Source organism: Bombina bombina, chromosome 2 (genome assembly GCF_027579735.1).
Source record: "Bombina bombina isolate aBomBom1 chromosome 2, aBomBom1.pri, whole genome shotgun sequence".
Taxonomy (NCBI): domain Eukaryota; kingdom Metazoa; phylum Chordata; class Amphibia; order Anura; family Bombinatoridae; genus Bombina; species Bombina bombina.
Window position 1 is genome coordinate 389,831,856 of NC_069500.1, and position 14,936 is coordinate 389,846,791.

Sequence of the window (14,936 nt, forward strand, 5' to 3'; positions counted from 1 at the left end):
GGGTTCATAGGTATAATGTAGGTGGCGGCGATGTCCGGAGTGGCAGATTAGGGGTTAATAATTATAATGTAGGTGTCAGCTATAGCGGGGGTGGCAGATTAGGGGTTAATAAGTGTAATATTAGGGGTGTTTAGACTCGGGGTTCATGTTAGGGTGTTAGGTGCAGACATAAAATGTATTTCCCCATAGGAATCAATGGGGCTGCGTTAGGAGCTGAATGCTGCTTTTTTGCAGGTGTTAGGTTTTTTCACCCAACTCAGCCCCATTGTTTCCTATGAGGAAATCGTGCACGAGCACATTTAGCCAGTTCACCACTACCATAAGCAACGCTGGTATTACAGTGAGATATGGAGCTAAATTTTGCTCAACACTCACTTTTCTGAGGCTAACGCCGGCTTGCAGAAAACTCGTAATACCAGCGTTGGCTTAAGTGAGCGGTAAGAAAAAAAGGAGCGTTAGCCCCGCAAGCCTTACCGACAAAAACTCGTAATCTAGCCGTTAATGTTTTGTTGCTTTAACATTCACTCACTACTACTTCCGCTACTTGCCACAATTCAATTTCTACTCACCATTGGCTAGTGGGCGATTGAAAATGTTGAGCTCTGATATAAATATTTAAAGAAAAATAAAAGTTATGACAAAAAGCTAAAGAAAATGAATGTATGATAAAAATTCACAGAGTAGACAGCCATGACAACAGTATAATGAAATTACACATCTGTGATTAATTCTGTAAGTTGGTATACTAGTTTATCTTTATATTTAAAACAAATATGGCTTCATTTTCATTATTTACAATTGAACGAACAGTAAAATCAAAATTAAATTATTCAGATAGAGCATACAATTTTACACAACCTTCCAATTTACTTCTAGCATATACTTACTTTGTTCTCAAGGCTGAGAGGAACTTAGGAGCATGTATGCGTCTTTAGCATTCTATGACAGCAATTATGTATAACATTGCTATAAACATTGTTGCCCTCACTACTGCCAAGTGGCTCAAGACATGTGCACGCTCATTAGCTCACCTAGGATTACTCTTTAAGAAAGGATACCAAGAGAACGAGGCAAAATTGGTAAACATAAATAAACTGGAAAGTTGTTTAAAAGCTAATGTTCTAACCAAACTATTTAGGATTAATTTTGACTTTACTGTTCCTTTTAGATACCTAACCCAAAATTGCAAATGACTTAGACAGGTACATATGACAAATATAGATTCACATTGATTAAATGTCGCTTCAGCTATTTCTACAGAACATGTTTAGTGAAAGGCTGCATTTAAGGCACTAATGTTAGAGTGATTTATTGGTTTTAAATTATCTTAGCAAACACTCCTACGTGCACGTCAAGTTCTGTTAGAGATTGAGAAAATGGAATGAATTTCCTTGATTATGAAAGCCCAAAGTAATATGTTACACATTTTTTTTTTAAAAAGTGACTCATTTCTTTGATAACAAGCAAACAATGAGGTATTTAGTATGAAAGCAGAATACCATAGTTTCTGACAGGACCAATCAACAATGAATGGTCTCAATCTAGCATCTCATGAACTTGAGCATTAACAAAAAATAGAATGCAATAATCAGCAATTGCTATGCTAAATTTTATCTCAATTCTATTATTTCAAAAACCATTTAAATATTTTTTACTAAACTGCATCTAAAGAGCAGAGGTGTATTTTAGAACTTTTTTTATGAAGCCTACGGCAGAGAAAGCTGAATCTTATTATAGTTTTGATTGTCAAAAAACGTCAAACGCCAATGAAGATGCTGGGTCTGTACTAGATCTCTATTAAGTGAAGCTTAAGGTTTTAATAAAATATTACTAGTTTTCTTTTTTTCTTTAAAAAAAAAATCCAATTAAAAAAACATTTACAAATTGCAAGTAATAAAATTAATAAATAACAATAATGAGTTAAAATCTATAAAGATTAACAAAAAGAATAAACTAACTCTAACAATGCCATATGTTCTATTTTTTGCCTGTATTATTTTTTTAAATATAATTTTTTTTTCTTCTTCATGTGACAGTACATACATACTGCAGAATTACTGTAAAGTAGTATAGAAAAGCAGTTAGGGCTAGATTACAAGTGGAGCGCTAAAGTAACCATTTTAAATTATCCAAATTAAACAGGAGCGCAATAATTAACCAGCCATTACAAGTGCTCGTGGCAGCAATTAGCTCTCAGAAAATTAATTTTCTAAAAAAGCCCCACATGCCCTCAAAATAGAGGTCATTGTAGTTTTTAATTAAAAAAAAAAGTTGATTTTTTTAAAAATGAAAAACAACTGAACTAGGCAGTTTTGGCGCTTTAAATTTGTTTGGGGCGGGGTTTTAGTAAAATGCCTTTACATAGCGGTCTATGGGAACTGTGTGTTCCCATAGACCACAAAGTAACTATATATGTATATGATTATATACATATATATTTCATGCCCGTTTAATATTTTAATTGTGATATTGGATATAGGCCTCAATGGAAGTTTTATCTTTTTACCAATTATACTAAAAATTTTAGCAGTGAAGACATTTTGTGGGGATTAAATTGAATATATATTTTTTTTTCATTAAAGATTAGTGAATGTTTTGAAATTAACATTCATTTAAAAAAACATTAGAATTGCAGGTCAATGTTTTAACAATTGTTAGTTTATTTAAAGGAACATTCTGGTTAAAAATTAAATGCACATAGATGAATTACATCTTTGAATAGAAACATATTTGCAATATACTGTACATGTATTGACAAAAATGATTCTAGTAAAAGTTATCACTGTTTACGTGTTAACAGTTTTCTCTGCATGTGCATGTAAAGAATAGCTAGATATTCTCAGTGCACCAGCATTTAAAATACTACAGCTACTCAGAGTGCCATTGGGGCTTTATTATGTCCGCAATTAACAAAATGAGTCATTACCAGATGGTGAAAGCACCTTATTCTCACTGAGCAAGTGCTGTTTAAAATGCTGGTGCACGGTACATACTTAAATAAACTTTTTGTGTATTAAAAAAATGTTTCTATTTAAAGGTGAAATGCATCCATTTGGTTTCCAATTTTGGTTGGAATGTCTACTTAAAGGGTCATATTTAAATAGGGCATGCCATTTTAAACAACTTTCCAATTTACTTTTATCAACAATTTTGCTTTGTTTCTCTTGGTATTCTTAACTGAAAGCTAAACCTAGGAGGTTCATATGCTAATTTCTTAGACCTTGAAGACTGCCTCTAATCTGAATGCATTTCGACCACTAGAGGACATTAGTTCATGTGTTTCATATAGATAACATTGAGCTCATGCACGGGAAGTTACCCTGGAGTGAGCACTGATTGGCTAAAATGCAAGTCTATCAAAAGAACTGAAATAAGGGGGCAGTTTGAAGACGCATAGATACAAGGTAATCACAGAGGTAAAAAGTGTATTTCTATAACAGTGTTGGTTATGCAAAACTGGGGAATGGGCAATAAAGGGATTATCTTTCTTTTTAAACAACAAAAGTTCAGGTGTTGACTGTCCCTTTAAGTCTTGGAGTATTATATCAGTTTTGTTTCAAATTGATTGAAACACTTTTGCTTTGTTTTGTTCAGGCATTTCACATTTAGATGTTTGAGTCATTATGTAACATTCAATTGTTAAACGTCAAGGTAGTAAATTCTAATATTCAAGTATTAATTAAACTTTTTTTTCAATCCTTACACTTTACTTCAGGTCTTAAGTCATGCTTAATATTCTAGTGCAGTTTCAGCTTTCCCTCAAGCGCAAAATATAAATTTCAACTTGTAATGCCAGCACTATTTAGCAAGGTTGCGATATCTATTGATATAAGTTGCACTAGAGCGATGTTGGCAGCGTTAACCCATCTCTGGTAAATGGAATTTAACATGGACTTGTAATATCATGTTGAGCACTAATGTTAGTAATCTTCTGCAGTATCTGCAGCATTATCTGCTTTTCCTATGCTATAGGGAAAATGCAAGTGGAAAATGAGAGATTTAGATAGTAAGTTTTCTGTTCCACCTGATACTTCACAGGTTGCCCTTCCTCATAAGTCTGATGAGGAGGATATGGCAGTAGCCTCTGAGGGTGAAATTTCCGATTCGGACAGTATAATTCCTTCATCTGATGCTGAAGAAGTAATCTTCAGATTTAAGCTTGAACACCTTTGTGTATTGTTAAATGAGGTTTTGGCTACTTTGGACGACTCTGTCATTGTTAACCCTTTAGAAGTCTTGTAGCTTAATAAATACTATGATGTTCCTTCCTCCTTGGAAGTGTTTCCTGTTCCAGACTGTGCAATGGAGATTTTTTCAAAGGAATGGAAGAAGGCAGGGATACCTTTCTCCCTGTCTCCTGTGGCGCATGGGGTCTTTAGTAGAAGGGGTTCTTTCTACTCTGGTTTAAAGAACTTTTATCCCTATAGAGGATAGCTGCTCCTTTTAGGATTCCATTGTCTAAAGCTGGTGGCTTATTTAAGGAAAGTTCTTTAAGGTCTTCAATGGCAACCTGCAGTTTGTATTGACAAAGTAGCAAGTGTGGCATTTTGTTGATGCAACGCCTTGTCTGTATCATTTTAATAGAGACTCAGTTGGGGGAGATACAGGATGGGTTTAAGGCTCTCAAACTAGACAATCCCTTTATTTCTGATGCTAACATGCAAGTTATTAGACTGGAAGTCAAGATGTCTGGCTTCACTGTACTAGCCTGTAGGACTTGGTGGCTACATTCTTGGTCAGCTGATGCTTCCTCTAAGTCCAAGCCTCGTGGCACTACTTTACAAGGGTAAAACCTTGTTTGGTCCTGGTCTGGCAGAAATAATTTCTGATATTTCAGGTGGAAAATTATATTTTTTACCACAAGACTAGAGGATCAGATCTAAAGGATGTCAGGGTCATCATCTTTCCTTTTATAAATGAAAGTCTTCCTCTCTCTCTCTTCCAAGCAGGAACAGTCCAAGTATTCTTGCAAACCCAGTCAGTCTTGGAGCAAGGGGAAGCAACTTAAGCATTCCGCAGCTGAGTCTAAGTGAGCAGGGAGGGTCTGTCCCCAGTCCGGGATCGGATCAAGTGGGGGACAGACTTCTCTGTTTTATCTAGCCTAGATACGAGATGTCCTAGATCCTTGGGCTGTGGACATAGTATCTCAGGGTTACTAAATAGAATTCTAAACTTTTCCTCCCTGGGGTAGGTTTCACCTCTCAAGATTATCTGCAGTCGAGATAAAAAGAGAGGCGTTCTTGAAATGTGTTCAGGATCTTTCCTACCTGGGAGTGATAGTTCCAGGGAAAAGGAACAGGGCCTAGGATTCTATTGCGGTTCCAAAAGAGAGGGAACTTCAACCTATTCTAGACTTGAAGTGTCTCAACAAGTTTCTAAGAGTACCATCTTTCAAAATGGAAAAAATTTGTTCCATTCTTCCTTTGGTCCAAGAGGGTCAGTTCATGATAACCATATATGATGCATACCTTCATGTTCTCATCCTCAGGGATCATCACAAATTCCTGAGATTTGCCTATCTAGACAAGCACTTTCAGGTTTTGGCTCTTCCGTTTGGCCTTGCCCTAGTTCCCAGAATTTTCTCAAAGGTTCGGGGGGGCAGTAATCAGGTCTTTGGGGAATTGCAGTGGCGCCATACCTGGACGACATATTGGTTCAGGAGCCATCTTTTCAACAAGCATTCAGAGATCTTGTTGTCTTTTCTACGTTCCCATGGATGGAAAGTGAATCTGGAAAAGAGTTCCCTTGTTTCAGCTATAAGGGTAGTTTTCTTATGGACCATAATAGATTCCCTATCTATGAAAATATTTCTGATAGACGTGAGAAAACCCAAGATTCTTTCCTCTTCTCTTTCTCTGCGGTCTACTGTTCGGCCATCAGTGGCTCTATGATGGCAATTCTATTTCTCACAAGACGAGTTCCCTACCATCAACTCTTACTACACATGCAGGTAACCCAAATGCTACTTATCCTTTCTAGGGAGTGTGGCCTGTTCCCACCGGAGATTACGACGCGGTTCCGCATGGCCAATTTTTTTGCGCTGGCACATCTGCACCTCCCAGGAGTCTGCTTACGATATTGTCTGTGTTTCATTAACCGGGGCTCATCAGGTATGGGATCACCTGGTCCAGTTCAGCCTTCTGGGGGAGCGACTGCCCCTGAGGCTTCAGGAGGTCAACCTTCGAGGCCGGTGTTTCCTTTTGTCCCGGCGGAGGTATGTTGCACCTTTCATTATAGACTGGCGCACCTTTGTATCTTACTAAGCCATGTTTTTGGCATTGCTGGAGGATCTTAATGGGTCTGGGGATTCTCAGTCTTACTCGTCGACTGGCTTGCATACATAGACATAAGGGGATGAAGTAATCTTCTTATAGTCTTTCGGCTAGATTACGAGTTTCGCGTTATGAGTGAGAAAGCCTGATAACGCTGCTTTTTCACTACCACTGCTATTACGAGTCTTGTAGCTATAGGTGTACTGCACACTTTTTTGGCCGTCAAGCAACGTAACTACCGCACTTTTTAAAAAGGCCCTTTTCAATGGGACTTCCATAGCGCCGGTATTACGACTTTGCCTGTCCGGCCAAAAAGTGAGCGGTACAGCCTATAGCTACAAGATCTGTACCACCACCTGAAAGTCAGTCGCTATGGGTTTTGCGTTACAAAGCTGTAACATAAAACTCATAACTAAAGTGTCACAAAGTACACTAACACCCATAAACTACCTATTAACTCCTAAACCGAGGCCCTCCCACATCACAGACACTAAAATAAACTTATTAACCCCTAATCTGCCGCTTCGGACATCGCCGTCACTATAACAAACATATTAACCCCTAAACCGCTGCACTCCCGCATCATAAACACTAGTTAAATATTATTATCCCCTAATCTGCTGCCCCCAATGTCGTCGCCACCTAACTACATTTATTAACCCCTAATCTGCTGTCCCCAATGTCTCCCCCACTATACTAAAGTTATTAACCCATATACCTAACCCTAAGCCTAACCCTAACATAACCCTAACACCCACTAACTTTAACATAATTCAAATAATCCCAAATAAAAATTACAATTAATACCTAAATTATTCCTATTTAAAAGTAAATAAATACTTACCTGTAAAATAAAACCTAAGATAGCTACAATATAACTAATAGTTATATTGTATCTAGCTTATGTTTTATTTTTATTTCACAGGTAAGTTTGTATTTATTTTAACTAGGTAGACTAGTTAGTAAATAGTTATTAACTATTTGCTAGCTACCTAGTTAAAATAAATAGAAAGTTAACTGTAAAATAAAACCTAACCTGTCTTACACTAAAACCTAACATTACACTAAAATTAAATAAATTAAATTAACAAAATACATTTATCTAAATTACAAAAACTAATAAACACTAAATTGCACAAAATAAAAAAGAAATGATCAAATATTTAAACTAATTACACCTAACCTAATAGCCCTATAAAAATAAAAAGCCCCCCCAAAATAAAAAAAAAAAACCCTAGCCTAAACTAAACTGCCAATGGCCCTTAAAAGGGCCTTTTGCTGGGCATTGCCCCAAAGAAATCAGCTCTTTTACCTTTAAAATAATATATAAACAAACCCCCCAACAGTAAAACCCACCACCCACACAACCAACTCCCCCCAAAAAAACCTTCCTAAAAAACCTAAGCTCCCCATTGCCCTGAAAAGGGTATTTGGATGGGCATTGCCCAAAGTCCCTAATCTAAAAATAAAACCCACCCAATAAACCCTTAAAAAAAACTAACACTAACCCCCGATGATCCACTTACAGTTTTTGAAGACCGGACTTCCATCCTCATCCAGCCGCGAGAAGTCTTCATCCAAGCATCAAGAAGTCGTCCTCCAGGTGGGCAGAAGTCTTTATCTAGACGACATCTTCTATCTTCATCCTTCTGACGCGGAGCGGCTCCATCTTCAAGACATCCGGCATGGAGCATCCTCTTCTTTCGATGGCTCTTGAAGAATGAAGTTTCCTTTAAATGACGTCATCCAAGATGGCGTCCCTTGAATTCCGATTGGCTGATAGAATTCTATCAGCCAATCTGAATTAAAGGGGAAAAAATCCTATTGGCTGATGCAATCAGCCAATGGGATTGAGCTTTAATCCTATTGGCTGATCCAATCAGCCAATAGTATTGAGCTCACATTCTATTGGCTGTTCCAATCAGCCAATATAATGCAAGCTCAATCCTATTGGCTGATTGGATCAGCCAATAGGATTGAAGTTCAATCCTATTGGCTGATTGCATCATCCAATAGGATTTTTTACCCTTTAATTCCGATTGGCTGATAGAATTCTATCAGCCAATCGGATTTCAAGGGACGCCATCTTGGATGATTTCATTTAAAGGGAAACTTCATTCTTCAAGAGCCATCGAAAGAAGAGGATGCTCCGTGCCGGATGTATTGAAGATGGAGCCGCTCCGAGTCGGAAGGATGAAGATAGAAGATGCCGTCTGGATGAAGACTTCTGCCCGCCTGGAGGATGACTTCTTGCCGCTTGGATGAAGACTCCTCCCGGCTTTGTTGAGAACTTCTTGCCGCTTGGATGAAGACTTCTCCCAGCTGCATGAGGATGGATGTCCGGTCTTCAAAAACTGTAAGTGGATCTTCGGGGGTTAGTGTTAGTTTTTTTTTAAGGGTTTATTGGGTGGGTTTTATTTTTAGATTAGGGACTTTGGGCAACGTAAAAGAGCTAAATGCCCTTTTAAGGGCAATGCCCATCAAAATGCCCTTTTCAGGGCAATAGGGAGCTTAAGTTTTTTAGAAAGGTTTTTTTGGGGGGCTTTGGTTGGGTGGGTGGTGGGTTTTACTGTTGGGGGGCTGTTTGCATTTTTTTTACAGGTAAAAGAGCTGATTTCTTTGGGGCAATTCCTAGCAAAAGCCCTTTTAAGGGCCATTGGCAGTTTAGTGTAGGCTAGGTTTTTTTTTTATTTTGGGGGTGCTTTTTTAATTTGATAGGTCTATTAGATTAGGTGTAATTCGTTTAACTATTTGATAATTTCTTTTTTATTTTGTGTAATTTAGTGTTTATTTTTTTGTAATTTAGATAAATGTATTTTGTTAATTTAATTTATTTAATTTTAGTGTAATGTTAGGTTTTAGTGTAAGACAGGTTATTTTTTATTTTACAGGTAAGTTTGTATTTATTTTAACTAGGTAGCTAGTAAATAGTTAATCACTATTTACTAACTAGTCTACCTAGTTAAAATAAATACAAACTTACCTGTGAAATAAAAATAAAACCTAAAATAGCTACAATGTAACTATTAGTTATATTGTAGCTAGATTAGGGTTTATTTTACAGGTAAGTATTTAGTCTTAAATAGGTATTATTTAGGTAATAATAGTAATTTGTATTTAGATTTATTTTAATTATATTAAAGTTAGGGGTATTAAGGTTAGGGTTAGACTTAGGGTTAGGTTTAAGGGTTAATATATTTATTTAGTATTAGTGATGTGGGAGGCCAGAGGTTTAGGGCTAAATAACTTTAGTATAGTGGCAGCAGCAACGTTGGGGGCAGCAGATTAGGGGTTAATAAGTGTAGGTAGGTGGCGGTGATGTCGGGGCAGCATATTAGGGGTTAATAAGTGTAGGTAGGTGTCAGCAATGTTGGGGGTGGCAGATTAGGGGTTAATAAGTGTAATGTAGGTGTTGGCGATGTCGGGGGCGGCAGATTAGGGGTTAATAGGTGTAATGTAGGTGTCAGTGATGTCGGGGGCAGCAGATTAGGGGTGTTTAGAGTCTGGGTTTATGTTAGGGTGTTAGGTTTAAACATACATTTTCTTTCCCCATAGAAATCAATGGGGCTGTGTTACGGAGCTTTATGCTCCGTTATTGCAGGTGTTAGGCTTTTTTTTAGCCGGCTCGCCCCATTGATTTCTATGGTGAAATCGTGCACGGGCACGTAAAACCAGCTCAAAGCAGCACTGGTATTTGTGTGCGGTATGGAGCTCAACGCTGCCATATTGCCCGCAAACGCAGGTTTTTGTAAAACCTGTGATAGCAGCGCTATTAAAGTTGAGTGGTGGAAATAACTTGCAAGTTATTACCGAGCCACTCATAATGCAAAACTCGTAATCTGACTGTATGTTATTTGTGTATCCTTTTCCAGTTCTGAGCTTGGAAGTCTCGGACCCTGTTGGGCTGGTCCTGTGGGTCTGTCCATTCTTCCTGGGCGATAACCTACGGGTTGCCTTATCTTTTATTTTCATCGGGTGAAGATGATTTTTATTTGGTCTAAAGCTTATGTTGTGGTGTGATGTTTCCTTCGGGACCTTTCCTCTCTGGAATTGATACTCGCGATTTTGTGGTCGCACTGTTTACAAAAGTCTGTCTGACTGTTCTTTAACCCTCCATCATCGGGGGAGACTTGACAGTGCTGGGGCCCTTGGTTTCAGTCTGGTCCTGGCTGGGTACAAATCCTTCTGTCTTTGAGGCCTAGTTCAGACACGTGGCACCTTTTTATGTCTGGTTGGTCCAGTGAGGGCGCCTAGTGATCACAATATGATTTGTGTAGTTGTCTTGTTTTATTTTACATGCTTCAACTAGCATCCAGAGAGGGTCCGTGGTTGCTTAGGGGCATGGAGCGACATGCTCAGTCATTTCTGAATTTTTCAGGAACTAGAGTGTTCCTTCCCATTGTGGGTTGGAGGCTTGGAGGATTTAGGTCCTTCATACCACTGTTCTTATGGTTTTGCCTTTCATGGTCTCTTTGGAAGTGTCCTTTAGGACTTGTTCCTTTTAGAGTTTCTCTTCCTTTGGGTTGAGACTTTCTGGACTTCATCCGGTTTTTCTGGCGACTTTGGCTGCTTAATTAGAAAGTGAAGGCCGTGAGGCTCTGTCTTACTTCGGGAGTTAGTCGTCTCCATATCAGGGGTGATAGGAGGTGTTGTCTCTTTTTCCAAGCTTTTTGCTTAGGGAATGTTTTTCTGCCTGGGCTCTGGATGTTTTGCATTCTTCTCCCTTGGGTGTGATCCTCAGGAACATTAATCTAAAATGATTATGAAGGCAAGCCTTTATTTCTACTCTTGTTCGGGTGACTCTGTTCTCGTTTTCATTTCCCTTAGTGCTGCCCTTGGGGCCTTTGGGCTCTAGAGAAATTGCGTGACTTTGTCGCAGCCTAGTACCTTGCTGGGGGGTGTTGACCTCTGGGTAAGGGTGTTCTCTTCCTTTTGGGCTGGGAATTACGAGTGAGTCCTGTACCCGTTCTCTGAGTTTCCCGGTTCTCATCCTCTGTGAGGTCTGATTGCTTCAGACGGGGTATCTTGTGTTCCCTGAGGGTTTCATTCTAGGATGATTCTGGGTCTCGGGATCCTTCTTAGATGTCTGGAGACTTATGATCCGGTGGACTTGGTTTGGACAACCCAGTTTTTTTCAGGCACCCTATGTTGTGACATTGGGGCTAGCTCATTGGGCTTGCAAGCAGGTAGACCAGAGTTCACATCCACCTTTGGGTACTGGTTATAAACTTTAAGGCCTGACTTGTCCACCACTGGGTCAACAGTGGTGTCTGGATGATTTTTCATTTGGTCCATGTTTTGATCATACTATGGCTTCATGTCTTGTGGACATGTAGGCTGTTCTTTCTGTGCCCTTCCTTTTGGAGGGGATAGTTTATCTTCCTTATGAGTTGGGGTTTCCTCTCTCTGGAGGGTCTTTGTCCTGCCCTGTGTGTAGGAGGTTGGATCAGGTGGCTTATATCTGTAAGGGGCAGCATCTGCTCCTCTGTGGGCTCTGTTCCACATGTTGGAAATTGATTTCTCTACATACAGACTGTCTAAGAGTGTTGTGACAGTTTTGCACTTTTCTCTGTTCCAGGTCCTAGGGGGTTCTCCTTGGGAGTGCCTTATTTTGGAGGAGCGGATTGGGTTGGCACCTGAGCTCTGTTGAGGTGGGTGAGCCCCCCCCTTTTTCTTTCCATTCCCTGGGGGCTTGTGGTTGGGGTCTTTCTGTCCCCCTGTCTATCAGACATGTCTGTAGCTTGGGCTGGTCTGGTGTTGGAGCAGGATCTGAGATCTGTTGCTCTGCTATTTCATCCTCGGAGAATTCGAGGTACAGTAAGCCTTTTTGAGATTGAGATCCGCTGGTTAATGGATACTTAGCAATCTGAAGCATCCTATCTTTAGCTGCTTTCTACTTGCCCTGCAAGTATTTAAGTTTCAGAGTCATTTTTAGATGACTGCAGCGTGCAGTGTTTTTGCTTCAGGTGTTGTTCGTTGGTTCTATCTGAGCTTGCTGCACAAGGTTTCATTCTGAATATTTAGTTATTCCGAGATACCTTTTTGCGACTTGGGGACCTTCGTCTTCAGTTGCTTTTGAGAGTGCAGTTGCACTGTGTTAGGGGAAGATCCTCTGTTTCAGACTCCCGGCCTTATTCTGTGGTTTCTGTATTTCTGGGGTCTGGGCGTTGCCTTCCCTTGTTTCTATGAGACTGGTTGGGTCTCTGTTAGCCTGGCCCGGTTTCTCAGGATTTCTTCTCTGTGTTTTTACTTAGGACTTGTTGTGCCCTTTTTTTTTTTTTCTTTCTAGAGTTCCTTATGCTAGCTGGAGCTAGCTCAGCATACTAATTCACTGTGGCTACTCTGCACTGTAGCAAAGCAAGGGTTGCAAGTTTGATCCTCGACGAGGTCTACTCAGCCTTTCCTCCTTTCAAGGTTGATAAAATGAGCAGCGCCTTGGGTCCCTTAAGGGGGATTAGCCGCGATTTCCAAGTACAATCATGTTTTCTCTGTGCCTTTTTTTCTTGTGGAAGAATACGGTAGTTTGTTCCCTTTCTTTAGTAAGGGGTGTGTTGTTTGGAGACTGACTGCTGGGCGACAGTGTCTCTTGGAGGCTGTTGACTCAGTCAAGTCTAGTTCCTGCGGCCTCTAGCAAGGCTGTAGACTATCTGCGGGTCAGTGTCCTTGGGCTTTTTCCTTTTTTTTTAAAGTTGTTCTCGGCTTCGGATGAAGTAGGATTTTGTTGGGTATGGGTTTTCAGGCCTGGTGCCCTCAGAATGGGCCGCCTCTTGTACCCTCACATTTTTGCATTCAGTGTCCTCTATAGCTTGGGTATTGTTTTCCCAAAAGTAATGAATGCAGCTGTGAAGAAATGCTTAAATTATGCTTACCTGATAATTTTCTTTTCTTCAGATGGAAAGAGTCCACAGCTCCCCGTCCCTATTTTTCCTGTGGGGCATCCGTTATTTTTGTTCTTCTAGCACCTTTTCACCCTGATATTTCTTCTACTGTTCCTTTTTCCTCAGCAGAATGACTGGGGGATGAGGGAAGTGGGAGGAGTATTTAAGCCTTTGGCTGGGGTGTCTTTGCCTCCTGGTGGCCAAAAGTGGCCAAAAGTAATGAATGGAGCTGTGGACTCTTTCCATCTGAAGAAAAGAAAATTATCAGTTAAGCAAAATTTAAGTTTGTTGGCATCCTGAGGTTTCCGTAGTTTGACCGCATTGATTCCAGACGGCAGACTGACAAAAGAAAAGTGTTACATTTGTATCCTAAAGAGATTGGTAACTTAAAAAGTTACAATTGTGGTTCTCAGACGGAGAAAGCAAGAAAGGACCAGGAGGATAAAGATCCCCTATACGGACTAGCTGCAATTCACTTTCGGTGTAAGTAAAAAAGTGCACCTTTAAGTGAAAAACGTTGCTATACTCTGACAAGGACCTCTTATCTCATTGTGTCGTTTACAGGATCGTTAGATTCAAACTTTCAGCATGGATTCCTTCTAACAAAGTTTCTAATTTTACTTTTTAATCTGAATTTGTTCACGTTGTCATATGCATATGTGATGTTTTATTTTTATTGTTGTTTTATTGCTATAACGTTTTAATTGAGTTTTTCAGTAGTGTGATCATATAGCACTTACTAAATATATATCCTACAGGATTCTACATTTTAGCATCCTTGTTATTTGTAGCCTAATACCCCATATATATTCAGCCATATTTGGCGCCACAAATACTGTTTCCTTTTTTTGTCTTTTGACATATAAGGTTTCAACTTTTCCATTAAATAAATATTGTCATACTTATTTGGACAAATATGGAAAAAAAAGGTAAAAACAGGCGACTTGGAACATATAAATAAATATTAAAATTTTATAAAGAAGAAATATACCTATCCCTGAGCATACATAAAGAGAAGTGAGCTAGAAAGAGCAAAAGCTCAGTAGCTTGTTCTATGGCAGGCTACCACCTAGGAGCAGCCTCTTTTAGCTCAATTGTGCTTTTCACAGAGGAGAAAGTATATCAGTCTGATCACACCTAGCAAAGTCAGTCCAGCCTTGAAATACCCGGCAATCCTCCTCTGAACAAGGAACATGGCAACCCCAGATGATTGTTTCAGCCTTCTTTGGGCCTTGTCACTAAGGTGCAGCCATATCCCTCCAAGCAAACAGAAAGATGCTTTAAAGATAATGGGGTCAATTTATCAAGCTCCATATGGAGCTTGATGCCCCGTGTTTCCGGCGAGCTCCATAACCTGTCCATCTGCTCTGAGGTGGCGGACAAAAATCAACCTGATTGAATACGATTGGATTGATTGACACCCCCTGTTAGCGGCCGATTGTCCGCGAATCTGCAGGGGGCGGTATTGCACCAGCAGTTCACAAGAACTGCTGGTGCAATGATAAATGCTGACAGCGTATGCTGTCGGCATTTATCGATGTGCAGCGGACATGATACTCTACATCGTATCATGTCCGCTCACACATTAATAAATTGACTCCAAAGAAGCGATACAGTAAAATAACAGAAGAAAAAAACACTTTTATAGATTTCATAGGAATAATCAAATTAGATAGAGGCACTTATATCAGAGTATAGATTATTAGTCAGCCCTCATGACTTTAATATGCATAGATGAGATGAAGAAAATGGAACAAAAATATGATAATTAAAGGGCCACTGAACC

General features: G+C 39.5%; 1 protein-coding gene across 1 annotated transcript in view; it reads left to right on the forward strand.

The window, feature by feature from the left end:
• Positions 1–14,936, forward strand: part of ADGRD1 (adhesion G protein-coupled receptor D1) — a 1,140,767-nt gene that overhangs the window by 209,557 nt on the left and 916,274 nt on the right. The gene's annotated exons all lie outside the window — the stretch shown is intronic.